Source organism: Culex quinquefasciatus, chromosome 2 (assembly GCF_015732765.1).
Source record: "Culex quinquefasciatus strain JHB chromosome 2, VPISU_Cqui_1.0_pri_paternal, whole genome shotgun sequence".
In the NCBI taxonomy this organism is placed as follows: domain Eukaryota; kingdom Metazoa; phylum Arthropoda; class Insecta; order Diptera; family Culicidae; genus Culex; species Culex quinquefasciatus.
In genome coordinates this window covers 174104095-174129553 of record NC_051862.1, presented here as the reverse complement: position 1 = coordinate 174129553, position 25459 = coordinate 174104095, and positions in this window count along the sequence as shown.

Below are 25459 nucleotides of genomic sequence, written 5' to 3'. Positions count from 1 at the left end.
AGATAGAGAGTTCAAGGAAGGACGAGTGAAAATTCAATAAAAAAGCTACAAAAATAAGACATAGTAACCCTTAGCGTATAATGCAAGATACTTCAAGATTTAAAAAAATGAGCAATGTTGCTGCTTCCTGCAATACAACTTTGTAGAACATCGAAACATTTTCGAAAACAATCATGCAAAGTTTCAAAAATACGAAAATGAAAATTAAAAAATTTGTTCTGAATTAAAAAAATGACCACCCAGAAGGTAATTGCAATTCCAAAAGTGCATTAAATTACCTTTCTCATGACATGTCCCACGATTTTTACCAGTTGATTAAGGAAAAATCTGATTTTGCAGGTAATATTTTCTAGGATGTATTCTACGTCCTATTCAGCATAAAAGTCCCTATGAGTGTAATATTGAAAATATGAGGCTCTTCTGAAATGTTAGCCTTGATTCCAAAGTTTTCAAAATATTTTTCACAACACAATATTTCACAAATGTTTCATTTTCAGCAATAAAAATGTTACCATTAGTTTCTTTGATAATGACATTAGTAAATGGGGTGCTGATTGGATTACACTTAGAAAATAAAAATTTTCTTGCTGAGCAGTTCTCTAGGATTTCGGTCATTCGATTTTTTTTGTATTTTTTAATCCGACTGAAACTTTTTGGTGCCTTCGGTATTTTGCATCATTAGTTTGTCCATATAATTTTCCATACAAATTCGGCAGCTGTCCATACAAAAATGATGTATGAAAATTCAAAAATCTGTATCTTTTGAAGGAATTTTTGATCGATTTGGTGTCTTCGGCAAAGTTGTAGGTATGGATACGGACTACACTGGTAATACACGGTAAAATTTGGTGATTTTTTATTTAACTTTTATCACTAAAACTTGATTTACAAAAAACACTATTTTTAATTTTTTTATTTTTGATATGTTTTAGAAGGCATAAAATGCCAACTTTTCAGAAATTTCAGGTTGTGCAAAAATCACTGACCGAGTTATGAATTTTTAATCAATACTGATTTTTCAAAAATCGAAATTTTGTCGTAAAATTTTCAACTTCATTTTCGATGTAAAATCAAATTTGCAATCAAAAAGTACTTTACTGAAATTTTGATAAAGTGCACCGTTTTCAAGTTATAGCCATATTTAAGTGACTTTTTGAAAATAGTCGCAGTTTTTCATTTTTAAATTATGTTTGCCCAGTTTTGAAAAAATATTTTGAAAAGCTGAGAAAATTCTCTATATTTTGCTTATTTGGACTTTGTTGATACGACCTTTAGTTGCTGAGATATTGCAATGCAAAGGTTTAAAAACAGGAAAATTGATGTTTTCTAAGTTTCACCCAAACAACCCACCATTTTCTATCGTCAATATCTCAGCAACTAATGGTCCGATTTTCAATGTTAATATATGAAACATTTGTGAAATTTTCCGATCTCTTCGAAAAATATTTTGGAATTTTCAAATCAAGACTAACATTTCACAAAGGCCAAACATTCAATATTACGCCCTTTTAAAATGTTTGTCTTGATTTGAAAATTCCAAAAATATTTTTTTCGAAAAGATCGGAAAATTTCACAATTGTTTCATATATTAACATTGAAAATCGGACCATTAGTTGCTGAGATATTGACGATAGAAAATGGTGTGTTGTTTGGGTGAAACTTAGAAAACATCAATTTTCCTGTTTTTAAACCTTTGCATTGCAATATCTCAGCAACTAAAGGTCGTATCAACATAGTCCGAATAAGCAAAATATAGAGAATTTTCTCAGCTTTTCAAAAATATTTTTTTCAAAACTGGGCAAACATGTGCACTAATTTAAAAAAATGAAAAACTGCGACTATTTTCAAAAAAGTCACTTAAATATGGCTATAACTTGAAAACGGTGCACTTTATCAAAATTTTAGTAAAGTACTTTTTGATTGCAAATTTGATTTTACATCGAAAAATGAAGTTGAAAAATTTTTACGACCAAAATTTCGATTTTTTGAAAAAATCAGTATTGATTAAAAAATTCATAACTCTGTCAGTGATTTTTTGCACAACCTGGAAATTTCTGAAAAGTTGGCATTTTATGTCTTCTAAAACATATCAAAAATAAAAAAATTAAAAATAGTGTTTTTTGTAAATCAAGTTTTAGTGATAAAAGTTAAATAAAAAATCACCAAATTTTTTTACCGTGTATTATTTTTTCCAGTGTAGTCCGTATCCATACCTACAACTTTGCCGAAGACACCAAATCGATCAAAAAATTCCTTCAAAAGATACAGATTTTTGAATTTTCATACATCATTTTTGTATGGACAGCTGCCGAATTTGTATGGAAAATTATATGGACAAACTAATGATGCAAAATGGCTTCTTTGGGCATACCGAAGGCACCAAAAAAGTTTCAGCCGGATTAAAAAATACAAAAATTAAAATTGAAGAAAAAAGACCGATTTCGTAGAGAATTGCTCTGCTTCTTTTTTTTATTTGCTGTATTTTAGCAAAAAAAAGGTCCAGACTACAATGTCTCTTAGGCAATTTTATTGGAATTTTTTTAGCTTTAGAAATATATTTATAGGCATGGACAATCATGGCCATAATTTAAAAAAAATAATAAAAAACTGAAACTATCCAGAAACAATAAATATTAGTCGTTATATCTTGAACTATATAAAAAAATCTGTAAAGTAAACTTTTCGATTGCAAATTTGATAAAACATAAAAAAATTAAAGCAAAAAAACAATTTAAGTAAAATTTCTATTTAAAAAAACACATTTTTTCAAAAACATAACTAGGCAAAACAGATTTTACCAATACATTTCTATGGCTCAATAGATTCAGTTTTTTTGGCCCCTTAACAAATATAAATGACCTTAAAAATAAAAAAATAATGGTTTTAGGTAATTGTTTTAACGAAAAAAAAGTTAATAATTTTTTTTCACACGGAGAGACCGGCAGGGGCAAATCTAAAAAAATCTTGGTTAATTTAACTTAAAGTATGGGTTAATTTTTTACACAGCTTTTATTCAACAATCGATTATTGTTTTTGTTAACCCGAAATTGCTGACAACCAGTAACCAAAATTAACTTTAAAAAATAGTTGGAATTGCCATTTTTGTTGGTTAAATGGCCGAAAAAAATCTAACCGTCGACCGGTGGAATTTTTTTCAGAAAATTACCTAAAAATTTCTTGTTTTTAGCTGAAATGTAGTGGAATATTCTGTTAAAAACTGGCTGGGACATATTTTTCAACAATTTTTTTTTTCGTTGTATCAACCGAAATATTTTTGCATGCTACAAATTATTAGTGGTTTATAACAAAACATTTCTTAACTAAACATAATTTATGTAAGTGTTGATAAAAATTTTCTTTAAAGGGTCATGTAAATTCAGACCATTTTTTAAATTGCTTGTAATTTTAGATAGGTAGGTAGAAAATACTTCATACACAAGAAAGGTAATTTCGAACCTTTCTAAAATATATCATACCTATGTCAGGTTTTCATGCAAAAGCACCCTTTTTTACAAATTGTGAAATTTATATGTAGCAGTTTTTAAAGCATAACTTTTGATGTGCTTTACTAAATCTTATAAATTTCACCCCAAGACGAATCGAATGAGGCCAATACGCCAAAATCGGCTCAGCCAGTGACAAGATATTCCAGTGACATTGATTCGGTACACATGTCTACATACAGCCAAACACACAGACATTTGCTCAGCTGGTGATTCTGAGTCGATATGTACAAAAGACGGTAGGTCTAGGAGGTCTAATTAAAAAGTTCATTTTTCGAGTGATTTTATAGCCTTTTCCAGTAAGGTGAGGAAGGCAAAACTAATGATAATAACAATAGTTCCAGGATCAAACCAAAATTCATAGTTTAAAAAAAACTGATTTTCTGCAAATCACTATAATTTGGGTTGAATGAATAAAGCACGAATGCATCGAATAGTTTAATATTTTTAGATTTCTTTCTAAAATTTCAAAACAAACATTAAAAAAAACGTTACCTTGGAAGTAAATAAACAGTCTGTTACGCTCACTTTATTAATTATGTAAGTTATAAAGGTCCCATTATGCAAGGGTGGTTTTCTCTAAATTAATTACTCCAAAGTGTTGAGTTTGACGGTCCGAAACGTTCTGATTTTATTGTGATCGAAAAGTCCCCCAGAGCCTCACACACGAGGTACTGAGGTTTTGCTTACAAAGCATTAATCGAGCTACTTGCTTTAATCGCGGCGAGGTAAATGAAGTTTAGCTTTGTTCGCAGTTTGGGTTACTGTTGTCGGCTGTGCTGACGATGTTGGTGGCGTCGATCAATTATGCGGAAAGCAATTTCCGTAACTTGTATATCGAGTGTGAAGGTTCTTATTAAGAGCGAGTTTTTCACCAATGTGTAACAGGTCGTATCGAGGTGCTCCGATTTGGATGAAACTTTCAGCGTTTGTTTGTCTATACATGAGATGAACTCATGCCAAATATGAGCCTTCTACGACAAAGGGAAGGGGGGTAAAACGGGCCTTGAAGTTTGAGGTCGAAAAAACATTAAAAATCTTAAAATTGCTCCCATTTGCGTAAAACTTGATCAATTCTTATTCTCTTAGATGCATTCGAAAGGTCTTTTGAAGCACTTCAAAATGTGCCATAGACATCCAGGATTGGTTTGACTTTTTCTCATAGCTTTTGCAAATTACTGTTAAAATGGATTTTTAATACCTTAATATCTTTTGCAACAGCCTCCAACACCCATACTCCCATAGGTCAAAAGATAGCCTACGGAAATAACTTTTGGCCAATCGCAGATTTTCTCATAGTTTTCGATTTTTCTATAACAAACATTTTACAACGTTAGTTTTTCCTCTGTAGGCCGTCATAGCGGCACTTTTTGGTCTCAATTTTGTCGTATTCGGAATCCTCGGACAATTTCACGTAAGTTAGAATTGTTCGTACTGTAAATTTGATTGGAGAAAATGCCATTTAGAATGAATTAAAATATTTTTTCACATTTGGTCGGATTCGGGGTAAAACAGACATTCGCCTACTTGACTGAGCATTTGACGTATTGCTCACATGGAAAACTAAATTTATTTCTTTTTTGAAAAAATGTTTTATTTAATTATTTTTAAATCAAATTTACAACTCCAATACTTCTAACTTACGTGAAATTGTCCGAGGATTCCGAATACGACAAAATTGAAAACAAAAAGTGCTGCTATGACGGCCTACAGGGCAAAAACTAACGTTGTAAAATGTTTGTTATAGAAAAATCGAAAAACTATGAGAAAAACTGCGATTGGCCAAAAAGTTATTTCCGTAGGCTTATAGTCCATGAAATAACCTATCTTTTGACCTATGGGAGTATGGGTGTTTAAGGCTGTTGCAAAAAGATATTAAGGTATTAAAAAAATCCATTTTTAACAGTAATTTGCAAAAGCTATGAGAAAAAGGCAAACCAATCCTGGATGTCTATGGCACATTTTTAAGTGCTTCAAAAGACCTCTCGAATGCATCTAAGAGAATTAGAATTGATCAAGTTTTACGCAAATGGGAGCAATTTCAAGATTTTTCATGTTTTTTGGACCTCAAACTTCAATGCCCGTTTTACCCCACTTCCCTTTGTCGTACAAGGCTCATATTTGGCATGAGTTCATCTCATGTATAGACAAACAAACGCTGAAAGTTTCATCCAAATCGGAGCACCTCGATACGACCTCTAGAACAAACCGAGCAATATTTACAAATACTGCCTCTTAACCGTTACCTTTGATTTTATTTTCTAATGTCAACAGTTATTTATTAAATTGAAATATTTATATCACAATTAATAATGTACTATACAATTTCAATCCGAAAAAAAAACATTTTTTTAATTTTATAATTAATAAAATTTCAGAAATCTGAGTTTCTTACAAAATATTAGCCATTTTCGGTTCAAAATTTAAAATAAAATACAAACAATTTCAGCATAATTCAAATATAAGGACACACTCTACCAAAGGATCCCGCTGCTTTCGATTTCATTCCTTTCGCTTTTCATGACGGATTTTTTGACAAATGATCTTTCTGTGTAAATTTTTACGTTTTCGCATTGCCACACATTTCCAGCCTTTGGGATTCAACGCGTTGACTTGAAGGATACTTTCGACTGTGTGGCTTGTGAGTGAGGCCTGTTTTACGATTCCAGAAACGTTTCACTAGAAAACGAGAAAGGTTGGATTATTCGATGAATTTCGTAAATAAATTGGGAAATATCTCAGTTAGTTCGGGAATTGGGAACGATGCATAAATTGGGAAAGGACTTTTCGGTCATTTATCAAGTTTTATTGCTTTAAGCAAATTTTTGGTGGATTTCGATTTTGCAGTTCTGGAATACTGCAAGTGACGTTGGAGTTCACCGGCAAAGTTCAACCCATTTAGCAATGAAACTATTATTAAGCAAGTTCCATTAAGAAAACCACAGAACGGAAACTTGATTTATGGTTTCGCATTTTTCAGTCTGCGTCTTGTGTACCGCCAACAGTAATCATTAGTCTCAAGACTGCACGAATTATGATGGACTTTTACTCTTTACTGCTGCTCGTCGGGGTTGCAAGTTTTCCGGTGCTTTTTTGCTGGAAGGCAGTAAATTGTTCATTTACTTGGCAGAACAGTTTTACCACCCAAGTTGGTCGTAATAGCAGTGCCATGAAATTGAATCGTTACGAAATCTGCAACCCATCGGTAATTAGGTTTTATGAAGCTTATAAACTTATTATAAAAGTTAAACATTTTACGGCGGCTGCCGGGGAAAACTCTTTTCCTCAGACAGAAGTTGAGCATTTTTCTTGCGGGAGGGGAGTGAGAGAGAGATTGGGAAGGATCAGGGCCAATGCCGTTGTCATCCTTCTGCCAGAAGGAACCAATTAAAATTATTTAATTAAAACCTCAACTCAGCACTCCAGAGGGGGTTTGGGAACTTCTTCTGGTGCGGCCATCAAGAACAATGATTACGATGGCAGCACCCCCGCTGGGCCAGATTTGACTGACCAATGTCATTAGACACTAATTTTGGTTTGGAACTTTTTACGATTCAATAAGATTGTCCTTTTGGCTTATGAAAATCAGTGGAATTCCTCAAACCTCGTAAATTTCAAACCACAGGATCCAAGAAAATAAAAATCATGTTTAATGGCAAACATTATATTCAACATCGAACTAAACATCACATTCTCAAAGCAAATTAAACGCAAATATTAATACATCATCGATTCAAACTTGACAAAACTGGCCGCGATTACGGCTGCGAAAATGTCCTCCCCCGCTGTTTGTTGATCTCATCGTCAATAAACCCCCCCCCCCCCCCCTCGTGCGGGCTCTGGTGTGGTTATTTTAACATTAATTAACATCACAAACAGGATTGTGTAGTGCAAAACCGCTCGAAACATAATTATCACCACCCGGCTGCTACCAAAGTACACAAACACCCGTGTCACCACCCACACCCATCCCCCAGAGCCCCCGTCTCTTTAATGGGAAGTGGATAAAGCGCCATCAAAGCAAAAATGGTTAAACATATTTGACGCCACATTGGTTCACTACACACAAAACGGTAATTCTGTCACCGCGAGCAAGTATCAATATTTGGCGCGATTGCGTGGGAGGTGACTATCAATTATTAAAATCTAATGAATACCGTATGAAGTGCTGATTCGATTGATGTTTGTTTGGCGATTCAATAAGGCCGCGTGTGCGTTATAATTGAGCATGAAAATTCATGGGAGGCAGATTTTTATTAATAACATTTTATTAATATTTGATGAAACGTGTTCATTTCATAGGAGCAAGTTGACAAAAATTATAAAACAAAATTGTTAACGCTAAAGTCAGCACATTGCCAAATTGATTGTCAGCACATTTTTTAACCAGACTAATTTTCTCAAACTGCAAAAAAGTAGTTTTTCAACTACATGTGAAGAGTATAAACAATACTTGCACTATTTTATGAAAGCGGTTTCAAAATTAAAAAAAAAAACGGTTTGATTTTGTAATAAAACAATAGTTGACAAGCTTCAAACTTTGATAAAAAATTTAAAAGTGAGAATTTAAAAGCTTTAAGGAGAACAAGCATGAAATAATCGCAAAAAATCATTTTCGCTTGCGAGTTTTCCTCACTCGCGAAAGTGAGAGAAGGCAAATCACTCAAAAGAAAATCGCTCCCGAGCTTCTCCAAGAAAATCGATCTTTTAATGATTTTTTGTGAATTTCCTTGTCAGAACCACTTAAAATTATTTATTTCAATGTGTGTAGACCATCTATAAAAAAGGATAGGTCATTTTTCGACGTGTGACGTTACACTTGCAAGTGTAGTAGTTGAAAAGATGTTTCGCCGAATAATCAAGATGATGATTTTTTTAAGATTCCGTTTACCGATGAGGCTAACATTATAACATTTTTGTTAATTAATTTCACTACAAAAAGCTTGTTAGTTTTAAAAAGGCTAAAAATTCAAAAGAAAAATTTGCGTTTAGTTTTCATCGATTTCTTATGTTAGTTCCTTGTGATATTAATTTTATGGTATGATTATCAATTGTTCTATAATTTTTTGAGTTAAATTTTACAAATAAAATTAAATACATGGTCAATGCTGAAATTTTCGAACTCTCCACATTATTTATTTTGTTTTTGTGTTTCTTAAATATATTAATACAGTGGAATCTCCACTGGAATACAGTGGAATCTCTGATATTGAAAGGACCGGCGAGAGCGGGAATTTTCAAATTATAAAAAATATTGACAGATGGAGCAATATTGATAGATCAACAGCCAGAGAGCCTACTGTAAAAAAAAACAATTTTTGCAATTCCGTCGTGAGACTACTAATTTTTCCTGTCATTTTCGAGAGACGAAATGGCCTACTTTTCTCTCTCAAAAATAACAGAATGGAAAATTAAAACCTATTAACCCTCTACTGCCCAAATTTTTTTTTCGAAAATATTTATTTTTCCCGTGTTTAGTAGGTCATTGCGAGCAACTTTTGTTCTACGAAAAACTTTACTTCTCTTGTTTTATGTTTTTCTTGTTTTATTTTTAGTATTTTAATTTGCATTTATCTTGTTCAGCTTATGTTTGTTTTTGGTAGTATTTGGCATATTCTACCACCTAATATAATTACACTTTGCCTATCTAATTTTTTCACGTTTTTACAGTTACTTTTTCAATTTTTTGCATGTTTTTAACATTTTCTCCTATAAAATGGCACCATCATCATTTAAATTGCAAAAAATGCGTAGAGGCATAGTCTGGGGCACTACAAAAAATACTGCATACTTCTTTTTACTGAAAATATAGGAAATGTTAGTAAAAAACACAGCCAAAGTTGACCCCTAAAAAAATGACGTTTTTGAAAACATTGGCAAAGTCACATAAAACAAGTTAAAATTCCAACCCTGATTTTTTTTTAAATTTTAAGAGTTCTTCTTTCCAATGCTTTTTAAAGATCAAAAATCGGTTGGAAAATTGATTTTTGGCGATTTTTTAGATCGAAGCCCGTCTAAAGGCTGGTTTAGGTTGTAGAGGGTTAAAACCAGTGCTGAAAAGTTCATCTTTTCAGCACAGAAATGACTGTTGAAAAGTTTCTGCACTAGCATAGAAAAGTAACATTCTTCAACATTTTTTTTTTGTTTTTGAGCGGTGAAATCAAGGGTGAAATGGATGTTTGACATAAAATTCCATTCAACAAGCATTTCTCAGAATTGCAAAAATGTTGCAAGCAATTCGTTGCCAAACTTGATTTTATCAGCACTCCTCGTATGTATGCAACTCGGTAAACCACGTTGGATAAATTTACGACTCGTTCTAAAAAAAATCATTCCTTTGCAACTTGTTGCATAAAGTAGCATTATAAAAACTTGGTTTTACCAATGGGTAGTAAATTTTACGTTTAAATTTTATGCAATGATCCAGGTTTTCAACTACCAGAAGGGGAGAAAATGTGGTCCAATTTTACCGGAGATATTCCGGATTTCATTGGGGTACCTCGGCCCTCAAATGTGAGGTTTTGATCAGTATTTTACAAACCTTTCCACAGAACTATGTCGGAAACTATGTCATAGGAACTATCCATAGACCACGTGGACAATTTCAATACAAATGGAGCGTGGACAACCGCCCAAATTATAAAAAAAATGTTTCAACTAGACACTAAAATAATCTCAAAATATCATAAATAGTTGAAAATCTAAAATACTTTTAAATAAATATTCAAGTTTTCTCTGCATAATTTATAATATTTATTCATATATTTTTTTTAATTAGCAAAATAACAAATTATTATATTTTCAAGCTCAGCAATAAAACAAAAAAGAAACATTATTAGAAAATAACCCTCCCACCACCACCACACAACATCGATAAGAATCAATTTCCCCTCAATTCCTTATTAATCACTCCCCAAGGGTACTTCCTTTAGTGCCCAACTGGCCTCTAATTCTCTGCCCAACGGCCGAAAAGCCCATAAGTTGATGACCATTTCTAAACACTTCAACGCACCACTTTTCCTCCCTACTCCCCCTCCCCTTTCACTGCATAGCTTCGATTGCCCAGCTTCCTAATCGCACCAAGTCTGGGGCAGCGAAAAAAAAAGAAGAAGATTTAGTGCAACCAAACCAAAACGGGGAAAGTGTTTGGGACCAGAAAATCCCTTTCGATCGTAAAATTCCCACCCTCGTCGGTTTGATTTTCTGGGGGGATGTTTCAAACGAGTTTTTTTTTTGTGCTGCTCCCTAGACTTTTTATAGCTTTTCCCCGACAAAAAAAAACAAGAATCGAGTAGAAATTGATGCAAGCAGTGATTCCTTCCTTCGGGGGAAAACTTCCCGGACATTCGGAAATTTGTATTCCGCTGACGTGGCGGCGAGAATTGAAACGAAAGTAAAAATCCCGAAACAACTTTAGTGGGAAAATGGCTTGGCTGTGATTTTGGGTGGGTTGCAAGGAATGTTGGGGGTGAGTTTGGCATCCTCGTGAGCTTTTATGTGTGTGCGGTGGTTGGTTGGTCGGTGGTGATGCGTAAAACTAGATCGATTATCTGTTTCGAAATAGGAGGGAAGGGTAGGTTTTTTTCCTACCACTCTCCTAGAAATCCTTGGGTGGCAAAGATGGGCTACGATGACACACGAAAGGAATATTTTTTGCTACTTTCTTTTGTTTCTGACCACCAAGGCAAAGGATGAAAGTGGAAAGTCGCTCGGAAAAGGGCTCGGAATTGCCCTATCAAGAAAGGACCAGAAACGTTTAAGCCAGAATTTACGAGCCTTTTGCGACGACATGTGCACCAAGAGTGTGATTTGTTTGAATCGGGAACACTTGTTTTTGCTTTGATAGCGCTGGATGAATGTGTATAAGAAAGACCAGCGACTTTGAAAGTCTCTCATAGTCATCTCATTGTTTAATAAACATTGAAGCATTACAAATATTTTTCAAAGTAAATCAACAGTGAAAAAAATATATATCTTTAAAAACATTATAATTTTGAACCTTCAAGCTTAAATTATTCTTTAAAGTTGTACAGCATTTTTTATTATTTTTTATTTAAATTCAAACAGTATAGAACATTGACAAACTCAATATTGTTAACATTCAGTATTGAGATGATGGTAAAATTCTTTTTTTATTTATTTATTTGAAGAGTGTTTTATGGATGTTACATTGTTGCGTGTTGCATTCATATTATTATTTTTTATTTAAATAAAACATTGTGTTAACAGTACAGCTTTATTTTTTTAAAGAATCTATTAAAATTTTGTAGTTGTAATGGCAGCATAAGTATTATACTGTCCACAATAAAATCGGCGTTTCTAGACCAAAAATGTGTAATTTTTAAATTTCGGGAATTCACGGGACAAAATATTAAAAAGCCCGGAAACAAAACATGATATTAGTCGATGTAATATTTAGGATAAGTTAAGAATTTCATGTTTTATATAAAACATATTTTACCAAATTTCTTTGAGTCACTCCCGCCAACTGAGGAAATTGGGACTACAGTCTGAATACAGCAGGATGCAGAGCAAGTACAGGGGATTTGAAAGCAATTATAAGCAATTTCCACCAAAACCTGAAATTGATTTTATTTGTATTTTTTATTTGGCTCAAACTATTTTGTGTCATTTTCTCCATACAATTTTGGCTGCTGTCCTTACCAAAAAAGGTACGTAAATATTCAAATAGCTATAACTTTTGAGTGAATGTTTTTATCAATTTGGTGTCTCCGGCAAAGATGTAAAAGGGCCAAACATTCAATATTACGCTCTTTTAAAATGTTAGTCTTGATTCAAAAAAATTGAAAATATTCTTTTCGAAAAGATCTTTTCGAAAATTTTACGAATGTTTCATGTTTTAACATTTAAAATCGGACCATTAGTTGCTAAGATATCGACCTTAGAAAATGGTGGGGTGGGTGTTTGGGTGAGACTTAAAATGCTTCAATTTTCGTGTTTCTTTTTCTTTAAGCCGCTGCACAGTGAGAAAAAAGGGCTCAAAAAATTACCGCAACATGATTTCGCGCAAACCATCGATTGCTATACACCAAAAGTTTCTTTTTTGCACCAGGAACAATAATCCGGTGAATAATCGCACTGCACGGACCGGTGGCCGAAGTACAGCCCACCGGAAGATCCGGATTTTCGGAAAAATTATTTGATTTATCCAATTGTGAACTGATACGCTTTCTTCTATCATAAATATGACTATTTATGATAAGAGAAAGCGCATCAGTTCACAATTGGATAAATCAAATAGCTTTTTTCCAAAAATCCGGATCTTCCGGTGGCCAGTACTCCGGCCACCGGTCCGTGCAGTGCGATTTTTCACCGGATTATTGTTCCTGGTGCAAAAACGAAGCTTTTGGTGTAGGGGAAAGTGGCGAAAGTGTAACAAGCTAAGGAAATGCTCGTTATAACCCATTAAAAAGTTAAAAAATCTGTCGGATTTTATTATAATCATCTTATTCTAGGTTTTGACTATGACTTTGTTAGATCAAGTTTAAAAAAATCCTGTTTTTTATGTAAAAAATTGATTTTAAAATTTTGGATTTTCCGTACGATCTACTCAACTAGTTGGGCAAGACGAACAACCCGTTGCACAGTGGGCGAAATGGAACCCAAAATCGGACTTAATTGAACGCGGTTGGTTCCCTGGTATGAATAATAGTGTTTCTTATGTAAAAAAATCCGGGGAATCGATTGGTGATGGTTTTATCCACCGCACGAAACGGCAAAGGGTCCATTTTGCCCCAATTCCCCATTTTTTAATTTTTATTCTTGAAAATCAGTCTGTATTTAGAGCGGAGGCGTTATGCGGCCTTCCAAAATGCACTTAACTTATGTTAAAATGTCCCAGGAATCCAGTAAAAATAACCACTTGCACCGCAAAAATCATCTAGAGTCCATTTAACCCCAATTCCGCTATAAAAGCATTTTTGGCCGTTTTCAAATGTTAGGTCAGATTTTAAAAATCTGAAAATATTTTTATTGTAGAGATCAGACAATTTTACATAAGAATGACGATTTGCACTTGAAAGTTTGACGCATTTATGTTGATATAGAAATTAAACTAAATAAAAAGATTCAAGAATCACTTTTGGACCAATTTTCCCAAACGCAGAATAAACTGCCTTTCACATACATTTTATTTTTATCAACATAAATGTGTCAAACTATCAAGTGCAAATCGCCATTCTTATGTAAAATTGTCTGATCTTTACGATAAAAATATTTTCAAAATTTTAAAATCTGACCTAACATTTGAAAATGGCCAAAAATGCTGTTATAGCGAAATTGGGGTTAAAAGGACCCTAGATGATTTTTGCGGTTCAAGTGGTTATTTTTACTGGATTCCTGGGACATTTAAACATAAGTTAAGTGCATTTTAGAAGGCCGCATAAAGCCTCCGCTCTAAATACAGACCGATTTTCAAGATTTTTTTTTAAATGGGGAATTGGGGCAAAATGGACCCTTTGCCGTTTCGTGCGGTGGTTGAAACTATCACCAATCGATTCCCCGGATTTTTTTACATTAGAAACAGTATTATTTATACCAGGGAACCAGCCGCGTTCAATTAAGTCCGATTTTGGGTTCCATTTCGCCCACTGTGCGTTGGGGCAAGAGGAATAATGCATGAAAAAACATGTTAATTTGCTAACAATTGAACTGTTATCACTTAGATACCACAGATAAGAATGTATTAGATTAAATAATAATATTTTATTTAAAAAAAATTATCGTTTTCAAGAAAAAAAAATTAACTTCGATGACAAATAGTAAATTTTTATAATATCACTATATTTTGCATGGATATTTTTTTTAACAATTATTTATCAGTTTTTAAGTACTTTCGTGTATTTATTTCCCAATAAAATATGTTGTTGCAGCAATTCGCATTTTTTTCCATACTAAAAATCCATATGGCACACTTACCCCACCTAAACAAGATTTTTTAAAAACTCTCTACAAAAATAACCAACACATAAATCATACTTTATAATACGTGCAAGTCATTGGTAGGGACACTACTGATCTAGGAAAAAAAGCATTTTGATAAAGAGCAATTCCATGTCAAATAAGGAATCGGTTGTACCCGACCCTCTCCGATTTCAATGAAACTTTGTAGACATGTTATCCTAGGCATATATAAACCATTTTTGTATATATGGAGCCAGTAACACTCGATAATGACATTTGAGAAGGGCGTACGTATTTTCAATATTTTTGTATTTCGTAATTTAAATATTGCTGTATCTCGAAGCCGTTGCATCGTATCAAAAAGTGGTCAAAGAAAAACTTGTAGCAAATGACGGGCTTTCTGAAAAAAATACACTGAAAGAAAAAAACACTCCACTTTTATGGGATTTTTTGATTTTTAAGTTTAAAATTTAAATTTGAAGGTGAGCCCACGATTTTTTTTCGCTCAAAATTTTTGTGAAAATAGCTTAAGATGTTACAAAAAGACTCACGAAAAATGCAGGATGGAGCAACTCACCTAAAAAAATACAAAAATCATTTACTGAAACTGTTTTTTTGAAAAGTGCTCTAAACGTCAAAATTTTCAAAAGCCGAATACGGGAATCGATTCTCCAGACAATTTTACATAAAAGTCTCCATATTAACCATTGTCCTAAGTCCAATCCTTGTGAAGTTGCAGCGTTTTTAAAAATAAAAATGTTGAAAAAATAGGTTTTTTGATGGTTTTTGGCAATTTCTATATGACGGACTGGATTTGTCAGTTTCGAAAATATTTTTACCGAAAAGCTCGTCCAATTTCCCACAACATGTTATCTTATATATGCCTAAGATAACATGTCTACAAAGTTTCATTGAAATCGGAGAGGGTCGAGAAAAAAGTACCTAAAAATCCTGTTTTGGGCTGGAATTGCTCTAAAATGAGCCCTGAAACGAACCCTAAGCTTTTGTACTTTCCAAATATTATAAGAAAACAAAGGTTTTGAAAAAAAAAACTTCATTAAATCTTATGCCCCGTGGCGTTTACGTCGTTTTGGCGGTTATGTGGTAGTAGAATTAGCTAATTGCATTGCTGGCAACAATTCGTCATACTGGAAATAATCAAAATTGTGAAAATTACGGCCGTACGAGCGATTGTTCCTCTTGCCTATGGTCATATGGTCGTCTTGCCCCACCTTCCCCTATAGCAATCGATGGTTTGCGCGAAATCATGTTGTGGTAATTTTTTGGGCCCTTTTTCCCACTGTGCGCTGTATCTCAACAAACAGAGGTTCAATCATCAAAGTCTCTCAGACAATTATATATCAAATTTTCTGAAATTTTCAAAAACAGCCATTTCAGAGATGGTCATTCATGGCCACTATTTTTGAAAATCGAAAAAACTGCTAATATATTGTGGTTTGGTTGAGCGTTTTAGCAGAATGCATTACTGTGAATACAAAGAGACGTGTTGTCCCTTTTAATTCCGCTATATATTTTTAATATCTTGACAGATACGTATTTCGTCTACTACTTGTAAACTTCATCAGTGTTCTGTTCTCGACTCGCTAATATATCGCTAAATCGAACTATCGGTGGCTTTATCTTGAAAACTGAGCCTTTTATCAAACAATGTGTAATGTACTTTTTGATTGCAAATATAATTTTATATTAAAAAAAATTATGTCAAATTTGTTTTTGCATAAAATTTCGATTTTTTCTAAAATCACTATTTTTTCTAAAAATTATAACTCGGCTTTTTTGGGAAATTGAGTTTTGGGGAATAAAAGGTAATTAAAAAATCAGCATTTTTTCCGTGTACCTATTTTTTCTCAATAGTCCTCAACAATTCCTACAACTTTGCCCAAGACACCAAATTGATCAGAAAATTCACTCAAAAGTTACAGGTGTTTGAAAATTTACGTCCCTTTTTTGTATGGACAGCAGTCAAAATTGTATGGAGACTTGTATGGGTGACCAATGACACAAAATAGCTTCTTTGATCATAGGGAAGGCCTCCACAAAGTTTGGGCCAAATACAAAAATACAAAAAATAATAATGGTCGAAATCGACCGATTTCGTAGAGAATTGCTCTAATGAACTGATTTTGTTGTTCCTCAATCACTGCTGTTCCTGTTTTAAGCAATAATCAAAAATTAACACATTATGCAAAAAAGCTTATACAGCTGTTAATTCGTTACATTTTCTAAAAAAAAATACGATTATTTTTATTTAATTTCGGTTATTCCCACGAAAACATATAAAAAATCCCGAGATTCGGGAATTCCCGGTTTTGGCAAAATACTGGGAATTATGTCCCGGGAATTCCTAGGATGGATCTGGGTAATTCTCTACCAACTCACACGAAATCGGGAAAAGTTGCCCCGACCCCTCTTCGATTTGCGTGAAACTTTGTCCTAAGGGGTAACTTTTGTCCCTGATCACGAAACCGAGGTCCGTTTTTTGATATCTCGAGACGGAGGGGCGGTACGACCCCTTCCATTTTTGAACATGCGAAAAAAGAGGTGTTTTTCAACAATTTGCAGCCTGAAACGGTGATGAGATAGAAATTTGGTGTCAAAGGGACTTTTATGTAAAATTAGACGCCCGATTTGATGGCGTACTCAGAATTCCGAATAAACGTATTTTTCATCGAAAAAAACACTAAAAAAGTTTTGAAAATTCTCCCATTTTCCGTTACTCGACTGTAAAAATTTTTGGAACATGTCATTTTATGGGAAATTTAATGTACTTTTCGAATCTACATTGTCCCAGAAGGGTCATTTTTTCATTTAGAACAAAATTTTTCATTTTAAAATTTCGTGTTTTTTCTAACTTTGCAGGGTCATTTTTTAGAGTGTAACAATGTTCTACAAAGTTGTAGAGCAGACAATTACAAAAATTTTGATAGATAGACATAAGGGGTTTGCTTATAAACATCACGAGTTATCGCAATTTTACGAAAAAAAGTTTTGAAAAAGTTACTTTTTGCGTTTCTCTTCGTTTCGTCGTCCGTGTCTGTCGCGGGTGACCATGAATGGCCATGATCGATGACGACCAACTTTTTCACCCATCTATTCTCTATCAATTGATAAAAATTCGTCCCGAAACAAAACTACACGGATAAAAGTCAATTCTCAAATTCACTCAAGTTCACGAATTTGAGAACCACGAAGTAATTGATTCACGTTTATAGTGCAAATGCACCATACTCATGAATTAATTATTCGTGTTTCCTAAATTCATGAACATAATTCACGATTTCGGGAATTGTTTTATTTTCTGCATAGATTTTATGATTTTTTTAGGCCTGATACCCAATTACCGAAACTAGCCTATAATTTTCAATTGGTCCAGCAGACTTAAACAAAAATGACAAATTTCCATAGAAAGATGTTTATACTCAATGTTTCTCTGGATTTTATCAAACACTCACAAACCCATCAAAAGAAGCTCGCTCTTTCCACTTGAATAGCGCGCACTTCCTCCCAAAATCCGCTGCTCAAATAAAACAAACTTCCCGCCGCACACCGAAACTATCATAATCCGGCTTTTATCCCCCAGTAGCAGCTAACCATTAAAGCGGAAGCGGAAAACCGTGTTGCTACTTTCGCTCAATTTGAGCATAAACGCAAACACAGACGGAAAGCTGCTGCTTATGCTGCTACTGCTTGCACATCAAACGACGACTTTGGCCCGAAAGCACCATTTGCAGAGGAAGCAGTACCGATGCTTTTAATATCAACTGGAACCGGATTTTCTCTGTTTCGAGAGTCGATGTCGAGATCAAACAACCAAAGGAAGAGTGTTATTTGGAAAAAAAAGTCGAAAGGAATTTGGGTTGAATTTGAAAGATGTTAAAGTTTACAAATATCAAAAAACCAAAAAATATTACAAAATAAAAAGACAATTTTGAGTGTCAAATTCGATGAGCCAAACATTTTCCCCACGTAAATTTCCCGGTGGAGCGTGAAATTTAAATTGTTTGGTGCCGTTTCTTTGGTGGTAGTAACTTCATAGCCCACGGTTGCACTCCACGAGTAACTTGCACACCGCGTAAATCGCCACCGGAAGTTCCAGAAAATCCAGAACCTCCATCCCTGCCAAGAAAAGCTCATTAGCATTACTTTTCCCGAGGGGCGATGTGGGACATTAAAATTTATCAGAAAACTGTGACTTTGTTTGCGCTGGGCCCGCGACCGCGGCTTTACCAACGGAGAGATGGCCTGTGGTAAAATAAAACCAGCGAAACAATGGGCATTAAGAAGCCAATTCGGAGTCATAAATTTTCAAAGGACTCTCGGAATTGTTATAGGACGGGACGACCATCATTCGATGGGGCTAGGCTGTGGGCACGAAGCCAACTTTTGAGGACCCCGGCACAAAGTGGGAAAGCAATTGTAAGTCACCAGACGACGGAGGCATCCGCCAAGAAAAGCATTTAAAATTAGAGGCAATTTTCCGCTCCCGAGAACAAATAAATCGGTTGAGCAGAATTTAACTACACAGTTGGGTCGCGAACGAGAAGTACTTGCCTTTCAAGATTTTCGAGGTGAACCTTGTAAAGGCCATTTTAAATTCATTTCAAGTTTTTTTTTTTCTTAGGAATTCACGTATTTCAAAAATTTTGCACTGACAAAGTAGAACTTTAAAAACTTCAAAATTAATCAACAACAAAAATAAACTGAAAATCTTTTGGAAAGAACATGAGCTAAATACCAAATACAAGCTCAGCTGAACAAAAACTACATTTTCCATTCAGTTTAGTATTGTACTAAATCTTCAGAAGCAGGAGTCGGAGTCTGCTAATTTTGAACAACTTAAGGAGATATTGTTGTAATCGGAGGAAAGTTGAAGTTTTTATACAAAGTGGGAACTTAAGGGTTAACTACTTCATCCCCTGGAACTTTCCTTGCCAAAAACCAGTGTCATCGCTCGTCCTGCCTATGTATCCGTGTATATTTGATCTATGAACTATTTCCGTGATGGCATTTCCAGCGCAAAACTTGGAACTGGATAGCGTGCCATTTTCGAAACATGTCCACACGGGGGGTGGAACTATACTACTGCTACGGACCAAAGTGAGCAAAAAACAATTAAGCACCGCACCGTGAAACTTTGGTGATGAAAATTTAATTTGACACCGAAATGGCCCTAATTTTCCAGGACATCTGCGCGCTCAAACTTGAACTGAGCTTTTGTCGGTACTTGTGTGCCAACCAAGTCACGAAACTATCGAAAATAGTTACACCGGTCGCGCGGCGAAACTTCAAACCTGCTGAATAAATCACGAATTTTTATGGAATAGTTGCTTTCCCCCATCCGCCCCCTCGCCACGCGGTGGGTTGGAAAAACTGAAAGTGCAATGTCACCGCGGAACGGCAAGAGTGCTATTTTGAATCGAACCCCGTAACCATCTGCTTGAGTTGGGATGGCATTATTTGTAACAACAACAAAAAAAAAGCGGAAAATGGAGGCAAGCTCCGTAACAAATAACGAGAGGCAACAAAACTGCACAACACACAAACACATGCACAGCACAATGTGACAAGTCAAGTGGAAGAGGGAAATCCTAATGGTGGAAAAATGAAAATTGACGTTCTACCAGAATCGACCATTTGGAAGTGTATCAAATTGGCATTCCCAGCCCCGGTGGGATTGGGGGTTTCTGGTGGCAGCTATAGCTATAGTAGTGCCGTGGTGGTGAGATGGTTCATTGGTTTGCTTATTGATTACATTTTTGAGTCTAGGAAAAAAGTGTTTGCAAACAATAAATAGTGGAATATGATATGATCAAATATATTTCAAACTGCTGAATTTAAACAAATTGAAATTGCTTGACTCAAATTTGAACACGATAATATTAAAAAAAAAAAAACATTTTTAAGCGACCTCAAAATAAAAATAAATATATAAATTGATTTTTTTTGCCCAATGGGCATTGAGTTAAGTTCACTGCGACCACCTTAGAAGGCTATCTTTTGTGATGTACCCTGGTTACTGTCCATGCATACTACAAATTTTTCGTATCCATTGGATCGGAAGACGAGGGCACATACGTGGAACTCCGTACAAATTCTCTCTCAAAAAGTGGGCCCAGAAAGATTTGTCTAGTGGTATAATAAGGATTTTGTCCACGACATTGTCATGGCATCCTTTGACCAAAGAAATTTCACTATACCAGATAGACAGAAACCAAATGTAAACAATCAAGCTCTGCTCACGGATGCGAAAATTGGTATTATTTAATCGCAGCTGAGAGGTATTTTCAACTAAAACATTTCAGCAAGTAATATTACTGAAATCTTACTGTAGAAGCTTCCTTTAAGCACATAGGAAAAGTTGCTGACCCCGTCAAGCTGCTTGAAGAAACACGACTGTCTGTAGTACAAGTCCAATGACCAATCACCAAAAACATTAGCAGCAACTCCACAAATTTTGTTAGATTTATACTTGCGTGAAACCAATATGGAAAACTTATAAGTAGGTTAATAAACATAAATGATTTGAACGGCATTATATCTAAAAAAATTTAAGGATTATTCCATTTCCAACCATTTTTTATTTATTTTGTCAATCGTATTGATTGACTGTCCCAGTTTCATCCATGGATTACTTTGATTGTGTTTTGACAGGTTTATACCAGAGTTTCACCGGGCAGCAATATACGAGGGGTATAGATTTTGAAATCTTAATGTTTTACACAGTTTTGAAACCCCTCGATCCCATCTGGCAGAAAATCTTGTCTAATTGTTGCAGCTCTCCACCGCTAGAGGCAGGACCGTACGATTCTCTCTTTTTGAAATTAAGTTCCACCTATGTGACGAGGGGTTATTTTGCAGACATGGTTTATCCCATTTCGGCGCAATACAGTCGATGAACTGTATGACCCATGGCCATAGTGTTGAAGAGATTGTTTTTTTCGACGAAAAAATAACTTTTTGTGGTAGTGTACATTGGAATTCCACAAAAAATGAAAATATTTTTCATCGATTCCAGACATGCTAAATATGATTTTAAATGTTTTTCGTTGGTAAGACTTCTGAAGTCTCTTAAAAACATTAGTTTTTTGAAAAAATATTTTTCGCCCCCTAATTTTTCAAACAGATTTTGGGGTAGGGAGCGAAACATACACTTTGAAAATATTTGCAACGGCCTTAAAAAAACATATAATTGCATATCAAAATAAAAACATGAATAAAAAAAATAACAACAGAAGTTAAATTTTTCGTAGAACAAAAATTGGGCAAAATATCATCCTAAATACGCAAAAAATTTAATAAAAATGGCAGCAAAGGATTTAAAAGAATTATTTTACATTTTGGTGGAAATCATCCATAAACATCGCAAACTCTTCAGAATAATAATTGGAGGTTTAGGGACCAAGCATGACTCATGCAACTGCATGCAACTACGAAAGAGACGATTTTATCACAGGCTAAAATAAAATCTAGAGTTTTTTGAAAAGGTGTTATGAACATATGAAACCCAATAGCTTATAGGACCTTTAAAAAAAAACTCTAGAATTGAATACATCGTGAGTTGTCAAATTTCAAACCTGACAAATCACTTTGTTATTTGAGGGTTTGAATTTTTAACTTTTATTTGGATCCTGCTGGTTTGACGTGGAATCGCTATATGTTTCCCTTAAGTCCAAAAATATAAAATAAAAAACTGATCTAAAAAAATAACATTTAAATTTAAAAAATACAAAAGTTATATTCTAAAGTCAAACAAATGGTTTATATTTTGATCGAATTCTTTTATGAATATATTATACATAACAATACAGTACAGGGCATAACACTGAATATATTTTTTATTATTGTTGATAATTCCATGCCGAGAACCCAAGACATAACGAGATTGGGTCGTACAAAAATGCTGAAATTTGCATGGCCCAATCTCACCCTCCAGACCCAATGTCACCCCTCCCCGAGCAGGGGTAAATAACACGGGAATACCAAATTTTGGTATTACTTGGGCAAATAACAGCGACCAAAATGTGCCCTTGGTTGCCCAGTAATAGATGGTAAAATACCATGAAATCATACCAAAATCTTGTATGTGTAAGGGCACAACAATACCAAACCATGTTATTCCAAGGGTAAAATAATACCTCAAAATAAAACCATTTCAATACCAAGTTGAGGTCTTCTGGATTTTTGAACATTGCTTGAATACCAAAACTTGGTATTGCCATGGTTTTATTTTTAGGTATTCCCGCGCCCTTGGAAAATCATATTTTGGTATTTCTGTGGTCTTTAACATACATGATTTTGGTATGATTTCATGGTATTTTACCATCTATTACTGGGCAACCAAGGGCACATTATGGTCGCTGGTATTTGAACAAGTAATACCAAAATTTGGTATTTTAATACCATTTTTAGTGCAGCAGTTGCAGTTAGTGAAAAAACGGAAATGATCCATATGCAACAGCCAAATCTACTCACCTGATGATTCCATGTTGTTCTTAGTGATATTCTTCACCACACCGAATGCATTTGTCATTGATGAACGGCCTGTGCTTGAAATTCTTGAAGCTTCTGAAAAATAACAAGATTGAAAAATAAGTATTATTAAAATGAAACTGAATTGAAATTCACCAAAATTCATTAACACTCAAACGCTCGGGTAGTCATTTGACCCCTATTTTTTTTCTTAAAAATCTCATAACTTTAGATAGAATTGACCAATTTGGATGCTTCCGGGTGCAAAAGATCCAGATTTGTCTATATTTTCAACTGTCAGACGGAGGACAAATGTGATTCATTTTTACCGGAGATATTCCGGATTCTGTTGGGGTACCTCGGCCCTCCTAAATGGATATTTGGCCAATATAATAAAAACATTTCAACAGAATAACATTGGAAATGATGCAAAACTTCAAGGAATCATCCTAAAACATCATCCTGCATAGATAAATGACATGCTGAAGACCTTCGGGCACCGGAACAGGTTTTATCCGGAAACGGTTCACTGAGCTGATGTCAATTCGACGTCGTCGTGCTATCATGTCGCACCCGCCATTTTGACGTTCCGAGAAAAACGCGTTTTAATGTTTGACCTTGAATAAACAAAAACGAAAGCACACAATGTAAACAATAACAAACACGTTTTGTTTGGCTGACCATTCTGTGCATTGTCCCGAAGTTTGGTTGAAGTTGGTTGCTGGAGTCCCGAGTTATAATTAAAAATGTTTACGGTAGTCTAACTTGTACGTGCGTCAAACGCATCCTGACCTGAAATCCCTTTGCCCTTTGTCGCACTTACATCAATTTTCAGGGAGTGACAAGATAGCACGACAGGATTAAAACTTCTTTTATATGTAGAGTGACAAAAATTTTCGGAGCTTTTTTGGTTTTCATTGAATATCTCAGGATTGAAATCGAATTTTGGGGATCTGTGAAGGTCAAAAGATGAGGCATTGTGAGCTGCACAAAATGGCGTTCTTAACTCAATTTGGCCCAAAATGCACGTACGACAAGTTAGCACGATGGTGACGAATTGTTGCCCAACTGGAACCGGCTCCGCTGCCCCGTAGGACTTAACCATGTCAATTATTTTTGCAGGATGATGTATTAGGATGATGCCTTGTAGTTTTGGATCATTTCCGAAATTTTTCTGTTGAAAAGTTTTTATTATATTGGCCAAATACCCATATAGGAGGGCCGAGGTACCCCAACAGAATCCGGAATATCTCCGGTAAAAATGGACCACATTTGTCCCCCATCTGGCAGTTCAAAATATAGACAAATCTGGATCTTTTGCAATCGAAAGCATCCAAATTGGTCAATTCTATCAAAAGTTATGGGATTTCTAAGAAAAAAATAGGGGTCAAATGACTACCCGAGCGTTTGAGTGTTAATCTGTCGATTGACTCGTTTTTCAAAGTATTTGGTTATCCCGACGTTTTTGAAAAAAATATTAGTGGGTATATCACACTAATTTTCAAAATCATCTTTAACATTTTTGGGTTTCAAGTCATTTTAGCGCAAAATTAATTAACTCGTAAAATTTTTTAACAAATTTCCCATAGTTTCAGAGAAATTTGATGAAACCTTTCAATATTCAAATAATACCAAAATGTGCCATCCTGACTTAGAAAATTTTCCACAATTTCAAGTCATTTCTGTAGGGGGTATATCAAAAATGTTTAAAATCAAGTTTGAAATTTCCGGTTTTGAATGAAAGCATTCGCTTTGAGACATCATTTTAGCGCAAAATTAATTATTTTGTCAAAATTGGTCAAAATTTTCCCATAGTTTCAGAGGAATTTGATAAAACACTTAAATACCAAAATAATACCAAAATGTGCCATCCTGACTAACATTTTTGGGTTTCAAGTCATTTTAGCGCAAAATTAATTAACTCGTAAAATTTTTTAACAAATTTCCCATAGTTTCAGAGAAATTTGATGAAACCTTTCAATATTCAAATAATACCAAAATGTGCCATCCTGACTTAGAAAATTTTCCACAATTTCAAGTCATTTCTATAGGGGGTATATCAAAAATGTTTAAAATCAAGTTTGAAATTTCCGGTTTTGAATGAAAGCATTCGCTTTCAGACATCATTATAGCGCAAAATTAATTATTTTGTCAAAATTGGTCAAAATTTTCCCATAGTTGCAGAGGAATTTGATAAAATACTGTAATACCAAAAGAATACCAAAATGTGGTGTTCGATCATTGACAAATTCTGCAATTTTGCAATATCAAAACAATACCTTAAATTGGTATGATACCACATTTTGCTCTTGCATAATCCTTAAGACAAATTTTAAAGGGTCCAGGAATACCAAAATTTGGTATTGATACCAGAGAAAGGTATTATTACGCATTTCCCTTGTTATTTACCCATGCTCGGGTCACTGAAAAAAAACAATTCTCGAAATCGTGAATTAAATTCACGAATGCGAGAACCACGAATGAATATATTCAAGTTTATAGTACAAATGCACCATACTCATGAATAAATTCCTTCGTGGTTC